Source organism: Lactuca serriola, chromosome 4, assembly GCF_051521515.1.
Source record: "Lactuca serriola cultivar US96UC23 chromosome 4, Lser_US96UC23_V15, whole genome shotgun sequence".
In the NCBI taxonomy this organism is placed as follows: Eukaryota; Viridiplantae; Streptophyta; class Magnoliopsida; order Asterales; family Asteraceae; genus Lactuca; species Lactuca serriola.
In genome coordinates this window covers 343,493,711-343,502,821 of record NC_136411.1, presented here as the reverse complement: position 1 = coordinate 343,502,821, position 9,111 = coordinate 343,493,711, and positions in this window count along the sequence as shown.

Sequence of the window (9,111 nt, the reverse complement as noted above, 5' to 3'; positions counted from 1 at the left end):
ATAGCATAAGCGTAGCTCCCTTATAGCAGGTTTTATAGAAAACCAGGATTTGCTTGGAGCAGCATTCCCGAGCAGAAAAGCTCTTCTTCTCGGAGCTGTCGAGCACTCCGGGGCTTCCGCCTCGTGCTAGGGAGGTTCCCTAGGCTTTTCGGGGGATTTCAGGGCTTGAGAGAGGTTCTAAAGAGGGAGAGTAAAGAGAAGAAAGAATAGGAAAGGTGTGAAGAAAATGATGGTGGGAGAGGTGGTATTTATAGGGTGAAATATGGCTGATCTTGGTGCCACATGTCACCATCTGGTGGCAAGCCTTGGGAGAAAGTAATGGCCAAGATTGTGGCACGTCACCCATTTTCGCACATCACATTTCCGACTTCTAAAATCCATAATTTTCACATACGATCTCCGTTTTTGACATTCTTTATATCCACCCGTAGGTAAAAATAAGATCTAAAAGTTTCATTTTGACTCCATCGGCTAATTCTCGACCGATCTTAAATTTAACAGTACGAGGAGATTATACTGTTAAATGTCCACATAAAATTCATAACTTCTACATACAGATTCTGTTTTTGTTTGTCTTTTTATCGTTGAGTTCCTTTTAATGAGATCTTCAATTCTCATTTAGGTTGCTTAGGCGAAAAACCGCTCAATCTAAAATTCGAGTTTCGGGTTGTATACTGCTAAGCCGAATCTTCGAAAAATCATAACTTCCTCATACGAAGTCAGATTTGGGCGTTCTTTTTATGGATGCTCTCGTTTTAATGTATTCTACGACTTTCGTTTAGATCGTTCATGCTAAAACTCGCTATATCATAAATTCACTATTTACGCTACCCGGTATCGTGCTGGTTTCATTGCGAAACTTCGATGGGTCATAACTTCTTCGTTACAACTCGGGTTTCGGCCTTCTTTATATCTCCGAAATCCTTGTTTCAACAACTACAACTTTGTGTAAAGATATCGGGTTTATCTCACACTTTAATTTTGATGCTTGTTTTATCCTTTATTTATTATACATTTATAAATAAGTAATAAATACATAAATACACATAATTCACATAATACTAAAATATTTCATCTTTATTACTTCAGAAAGAGTTACAGTAGTTGACCTAGACTATTACGTTGCCTAAAAAATGATTAGCCCCGAAACCCGGGCGTTACAATTCTCTCCTCCTTAGGATGATTCCGTCTCGGAATCATGCATCAACAAACAGATGTGGGTAGCGACTCATCATGTTACTTTCTGTTTCCCAAGTGAGATTCGGCCCATTCTAATGTTTCCTTCAGACTAGCACTAATTCGACCATCTTGCGTTGTAACTTCTTCATCTTACGGTCAACAATTGCCTCGGGCTCTTCAGTCAACCTCTTGTTCTCATCCATTCTTAATTCTGAGATTGGATTTATGTCGGGAACTTCTCCCGTGAATTTCCTCAAATAACACACTTGGAAGGTGTTATGAATACCATCTAGTTCCTCAGGTAGTTCGAGCTTGTAAGCTTGGTTCCTAATCTTCTGAAGAACTTTGAATGGTCCAATAAACCTTGGACTCAACTTTCCTCGTTTCCCGAATCTTATAAGTCCCTTCCACAGTGACACTTTAAGCAAAATCGAATCCCCAACTTCGAAGGTCATCGGTCGTCTTTTCTTGTCAACATAGCTCATTTGACGATCTTGAGCTGCTAACATCCTTTCCCTAATCACTTTCAACTTCTTAGCAGTCTCATGGACTATCTCGGGGCCCATAAACTACTTCTCTCCAGCCTCAAGCCAACAAGATGGCATAAGACACTTTTGTCCGTACAACGCTTGATAGGGTGCCGTCTTGATGCTCGAGTGGAAACTGTTGTTGTAGAAAAATTCTACCAGAGGTAAGTGCTCGTCCCAGTTCCCTTGGAACTCGAGGGTACATGCTCTCAGCATATCTTCTAATGTTTGAATCGTTCTTTCACTCTGGCCATCGGTCTACGGATGGTAAGCTGTACTCAAACACAATTTCGTACCTAATTCCTCTTGTAGGCTTCTCTAAAATCTTGATGTGAAACGACTATCACGATCTAATACAATTGTTAGAGGAACACCGTGAAGTCTTATAATTTCCTTCACGCAAGCATTTGTGAGCTTATCCATAGACCACTTCTCATTGGCTGCTATGAAGTGTGCACTCTTAGTGAAACGATCCACGACCACCCAAATCATGCCGTGTCCGTTCTTCTTCCTAGGCAGTTTAGTCACAAAATCCATGGTGATGTCTTCCCATTTACCCATGGGTACAGGTAAAGGTTCTAAACTCCCATACAGTTTCTGATGTTGTGCCTTAACTCTCGGACATGTCACACACTCGGCCACATACTTCGCAACATCGAGCTTCATCGTCGGCCACCCGTAGTAGGGTTTTAGGTCACTAAACATTTTAGTGCTACTGGGATGAATCGAGTAGGTGGTCTTGTGTGCTTCTTCCATTAGAATATCTCTTATTCCTCCTGTCTTAGGTACCCAAATCTGATCTTGGAATACCTTCAGTCCTCAACTGTTTGTACCGAACACTTTCGTTTTGCCCAAACGTTCTTCCTTTCATTCATTCTTCTCTAAAGTTTCTTCTTGAGCTTTCCTGATACTTTCCACAATTGTCAAGACGACTTCAATTCTCAACGCTCTTGGCCTTTTCCATTCAAGGTTGACTTTCCGACTGAGAGCATCAGCAACAACATTTGCTTTACCAGGGTGGTATAGTATCTCACAGTCATAGTCCTTGAGTAGTTCTAGCCATCGTCGTTTCCTCATGGTCAATTCTTTCTGATTAAAGTGATACTAGAGACTCTTATGATCAGTGAAAATCTTGCACTTCGTTTCATAGAGGTAATGCCTCCATATCTTTAAGGCAAATACTACCGCCGCTAACTCTAGATCATGAGTGGGGTAGTTCTTTTCGTGCTCTTTCGATTGTCGAGAGGCATATGGTATCACCTTTTCTCTTTGGGTCAGAACACAACCCAACCCAACTCCAGATGTGTCACTACATACCGCGAAGTCTTCAACTCCATCGGGTAAAGAAAGTATCGGTGCTTCACATAACATCTTCTTTAGCTTCTCGAATGCCTCATCGTGTTTCTCACTCCACGTATATGTAGCTCCTTTGTGGGTAAACGCTGTTAATGAAGCAACTATCGAAGAAAATCCTTGGATAAATCGTCGGTAATATCCGACTAATCCTAGAAAGCTTTGAATCTCCGTCGGACTCTTTGGACGTTCCCACTTCATTACCGCTTCGATTTTTGCTGGGTCAACCATTATCCCTTCTTGATTAACCAAATGACCCAAGAATTGGACTTCTTGGATCCAAAAATCACACTTGGAGAACTTAGTATAAAGCATGTCCTTCTTTAACACTTCCAACACTTCCCGTAGATTCTTGCCATGCTCCTCTTGGCTTTTCGAGTAGATCAGAATGTATTCGATGAACACTATCACAGATTTATCGAGGAATGGTTTACAAACCCTGTTCATCAAATCGATGAATGCTGCTGGAGCATTGGTTAGTCCAAATGACATAACCAAGAACTCATAGTGTCCATATCTAGTTCTGAATGCAGTCTTCTCAATATCCTGATCTCTCACCTTCACCTGATGATATCCTGACCTAAGATCAATCTTTGAGAAATGGCTCGAACCTTGCAGTTCATCGAATAGGTCATCAATCCTCGGAAATGGGTACTTGTTCTTCACAATTTCCTTGTTCTGTTCTTGGTAGTCTATACACATTCTCATTCTTCTGTCCTTCTTCTTCACAAATAACAACGGAGCTCCCTAGGGTGATGAACTAGGTCGAATGAAACCGTTGTCCAACAGCTCCTGAAGTTGCATCATAAGCTCCTTCATCTCTGTAGGTGCTAATCGGTATGGTGCTTTCACGATTGGTGTCGTCCCTGGTAACAAGTCTATTCGGAACTCTAGTTGTCTATCAAGTGGTAATATCCAGGAAGATCTTCGGGAAAAACTTCCGGAAAATCACACACGACCGGTATATTCTGCCCTCCTTCTTTTCCTTCTTAGCATCGATTACGAATGCCAAGTATGATGCACATCCCTTGGACAAACATTTTCTGTCTTTCATCAGGGAGATGATTCCAGAATTTACTCAACGTTTGTCCCCGTACACCATAAATGACTCTTTTCCGAGTGGTTTTACTCTATCTATCTTCTTTCGGCATAATATCTCAACATTGTTGGCGCTAAGCCAATCCATTCCCAAAACGATGTCGAAACCGTTTAACTCTATGGGTAACAGCTCCTTGTGGAATTCGTTTCCGTTTAGGTCGATGACGATGTTCCTAATACGATCACTAACAGGTACGAATTTGCCACTGGCAACTTCTACAATCAGGGCATTATCAAGTTTTGCTATAGGCAATGCTAATTTCCCACCAAATTTATGCGACACAAAGGAGTAGTTTGCTCCGGAATCAAATAGTATATTGGCAGGCAAACCATTTACAAGAAAGGTACCTGAAGCGACGTTTGCTGCCTCCTTTGCAGCCTCGAGCATCATCTGGAAGGCTCTTGTCTTCGGCTTCGGTGGAATGTTGGTTCTTCCTGCCTCCTTCTTCTTCGGGCAGTCCCTCAAAATGTACCCCTCCTTGTTGCACTCATAACAGACCTTCTTAGTGAACGTGCATTCGTTGGCATAGTGCCCAGGCTTTCCACACTTGAAACAAGTGACTCCTCTGTCATATTTCCGCTGGTGCTTCTTCTTGCACTTGTCGCACCATTTTGCTTTGTCTCCCCTCCTCTCGAACCATATTTCGAGAATTTACTCTTCTTTCCGGACCTCGAGGATCCGTCAAATTTCCTTTTCTCACCAACCTCGGCCCTCTCCAGACCCCTTTCTTTCTGCTGGGTCTCCACATTCTTAGCCGCTCGAACAACAGATTTCAGAGTGGTTGGAATTTTGACTGTTGGGCCATAGTCGGCTGGCAGTCCATTTGCGAATTTCTCAATTTTGGAGAGTTCGGTTGGCACTAGGTATGGAAACAACTTCATCTTTTCCATGAATGCAGCAACATAGTCATCGATGCTCATTCTCCCCTTCTTCACGTTTTGGAACTCATTGTTCAGATCAATCAGATCTATCTCCGAACAGTACTGCACCTTTAGTTGTTCTAAGAACTCATCCCATGACATCTTCAGAGCTTCTCCTCGCGACATTGTATCCGCCAATAGTTTCCACCAGCTCAAGACTCCAGTTTTCAGTTGTCTTACAGCGAAGACGTTCTTCTATTTCTCGCTACAGTCGCAGCTCTCAAACACCATCTCCATCTCGGAGATCCAATCCATAATCTCAAGAGGCTTTGGGCTTCTTGAGAGACTTGGTGGTTTCACACCCACAAAATTCTTGTACATTCGCCCATCCTTGTCGTTTCTCCTTTCCGGGCAATCCCTTCGTTCACCTAGAGTCCCCACTTGACTCACTTGGCGACTGTAGTTCCCTTCCTCTGATTGCTCGGGAATCAGCTTGGGTTGCTCAATGGGCATAGTAGGTTCGTCCCCATTTTCTTGCAACATCTGCCTCATTTACTCCCTTTTGTTCTACTAACATAGCAAGAATCATGGCTTGTACTCCAGCCATGGTAATTGGTTCGGGGGCATTTGCTACAACAAGTATTTGCTGAATCACTTGGGGTTGATTCCTATTCCCATTTGCATTCCCAGCTCCACTGCGGGTTCTTGTCATTTTGATCTATACACCGAATAAGGTGAATTTAGATCTTTATTTAGGATAGACGTTTAAATCATCCTTATCACTCTTAAATGTTTACATGCTAGTTCTAATATCTTAGTCATACGTATAGAATCCTAAACACATAAGGTTTACAGATCCGGTCGGCAACAGACCATAGATCCGAATAAATAACAACATATAAGGCACAAAGCATTTAGCACATAAAAGCATTTTAGGCATAATTCCTAAAATAACCTAGTGCTCACACCTCAGAATCATCGCTTAGCATTCTAAGTTAAATCTAGAAATCCTACAAATTCCTAGTTTGCTTAAACTAATGATCTGATACCAACTGTGACATCCCCATTTTCACGGCAAGAAAAGACAGATTTTGTTTATGCTTTGTTTGAAAATCAGAGTAACATTTTAAATAAAAGTGATGCGGAATTTGTCCCTAAACAGTTTATGACAACGATTTATCAAAAGCATTTCCATAGAAATGTATTTCATTAAAAGACTTGGGATGTCATGTTCGATACAGATCAAAAGGATAAACAGTACAATATAAGACTTACTACATGATTTCATATCTATATGCCTATATCCGTAATCCCTCATCCAAAACGTCACATCTATACTCGAGCGCCACTACCTGTAATACATGAAACTGAGTGGGTCAGGCTTGGGAGCCTGGTGAGCACATAGGGTCTTCAACCCACATTAAATAAGTTTATTAATTTCATCAATCAACAATAACCTGATTACCCATTCCCGTTATCATCACTTTACGTCCCTAAACACCTATCATAAGGGACCTAGCCTAAGGATCATCATCGGGATGGACACTACTGCTAAGGGGATTCCTTAGCAATAAATGTCTTTAAGGCAACCATGTGGGGGATGGAGTACACCAGTAAAGACATCGTTCCAGGTTGCGAGCCTGCTAGTGCTCCACCGGACTGTCTAGAAGAGTCCGTGGTCGTCATCCAAACTCCGCTAGATCACAGAATCAACAAAAACAACATCGAGGACTCTCATCAATTTATCACACATCGTCTAATACATCTACCCATGTTTTACCCCAACATTTTTGTAGATATAAAATACATATACAATTTAAATCATATAAAACTTGTATAAAATTGTCCGTCCAGCATATATAGCAAGTATACAGATAATATACACACATAACATGTAGTTTATATAAAATATTTTATATCTATGTGTAAGATGAAAGGGACCATGCACTCACTTGAAAAGGTGGTGATTCCGAACTCAGACAGCGCTTTGCTTCTTAAAAATAATTTCCTTCAACGAATCCTAGTATTATTACCACTAGTGTTTAGTTTATTATTCGCCGAGACTAATTAATAGTCTTGCTATTATTACTATTATATATGCGTTAAAAAATACTTATATAACCCATAATAATAGCCCAAGTACTTACTATAAGTTCCTAATAACGTTACTATATTTAAATAAAAGCTATATTAAAAATAGCGTAGGCGTAGCTCACTTACAGCGGGTTTTATAGAAAACCGGGCTTTGCTTGGAGCAGCGTTCCCGAGCCAAAAATCTCTTCTTCTCAGAGCCGTCGAGCACTCCGGGGCTTCCGCCTTGTGCTAGGGAGGTTCCCTAGGCTTTTCGGGGGATTTCGGGACTAGAGAGAGGTTATAGAGAGAGAGAGAGTAAAGAGAAAAAGAATGGGAATGGTGTAAAGAAAATGAGGGTGGAAGAGGTGGTATTTATAGGGTGAAATATGGTTGATCTTGGTGCCACATATCACCATCTGGTGGCAAGCCTTGGGGAGAAAGCAATGGTCAAGATTGTGCCACGTCACCCATTTTCCCACATCACACTTCTGACTTCTTAAACCCATAACTTTCACATACGAGCTCCGTTTTTGACGTTGCTTATATTCATGCGTAGGTGAAAATAAGATCTACAACTTTTATTTTGACTCCATTGGCTAATTCTCGACCGATCTTAAACTTAACAGTACAAGGAGATTATATTGTTAAATGTCCGCGTAGAATTCATAACTTCTACATATGGACTCTGTTTTCGTCTGCCTTTTTACCGTTGAGTTCCTATTAATGAGATCTTCAATTCTCATTTAGGTCGCGTAGGCCAACAACCTCTTGATCTAAAATTCGAGTTTCGGGTTGTACACTACTAAGCCGAAACTTCGAAAAATCATAACTTCCTAATACGAAGTCAGATTTGGGCGTTCTTTTTATGGACGCTCTCGGTTTAACGTATTCTACGACTTTTGTGTAAATCATTAATGCTAAAACTCACTCTATCGTAAATTCACTGTTTAGGCTTCCCGGTATCGTGCTGGTTCCATCGCGAAACTTCGACGGGTTATAACTTCTTCGTTACAATTCGGATTTCGGCGTTCTTTATATCTCCGGAATCCTTGTTTCGACCACTACAACTTTATGTAAAGATATCGAGTTTATCTCACACTTTAATTTTGAAGCTTATTTTTATCCTTTATTTATTATTTATAAATAAGTAATAAGCACATAAATACACTTAATTCACATAATACTCAAATATTTCATCTATATTACTTCAGAAAGAGTTACAATAGTTGATCTAGACTATTATATTGTCTAAAAAAGCTTACCTCGAAACCCGGGCGTTACATTTTCATCCTGGATTGAGAACTCCATGGCAGACTTCCAGGCTTGACTTGGGCCTTCTCCCCCTCTTGCATCGGTGAACCAAGGAATCGGTACAAGCAATAAAGAGTCCTTTAACCCATCAAATCTCTTAAACACCTTTTGAAGACTGGTGTTGAGTTGTTGAGTGAGAGCATCATATGCTTCGGAAGTGGGCGCTTGAGCAGCAAGATGATCGAACAGGTGTCCAAGGATGGCTAACATCTCATCAAACTTTTAATTCGGAATATCAACAATGTTCCAAGTGGATCGAAGGAGTTTGATGAGGACTTGTTGAATTATGAGATTCATCTCATCCTTCTTTTTGATCTCCTTCTCCAGTCCCTGAATTTGCTTCTCATGATGAACATGGGTCTACTTGATAAGATAAGTGGTAGCAGAAACCAAGTCATCATGGACCTTGAGCATTATGGTGATCGTATCAAGGTATTCGTCAACCGAGGCATCATACTTGGCTTCAACCTCTTCTAGGAAGTGCTTGAGCCAAATTGAGATTAGTTGATCAAGCTGGGCTTCTCTTTCAGCTATTGAAGGTCCGGACTGATTAGATAAAGAATAAATGATGTCATCGAGTTTGGAATCTAGTCCGGAAACCTTTTGATCCATTTTTGTGTTGAGCTTTGTTACGGAAGATTCGATTGAGGAAACTTTCTTCATGGTATTAGACATGTTTGTTTGAATCTCAAGGAGAGCAAATGGATCG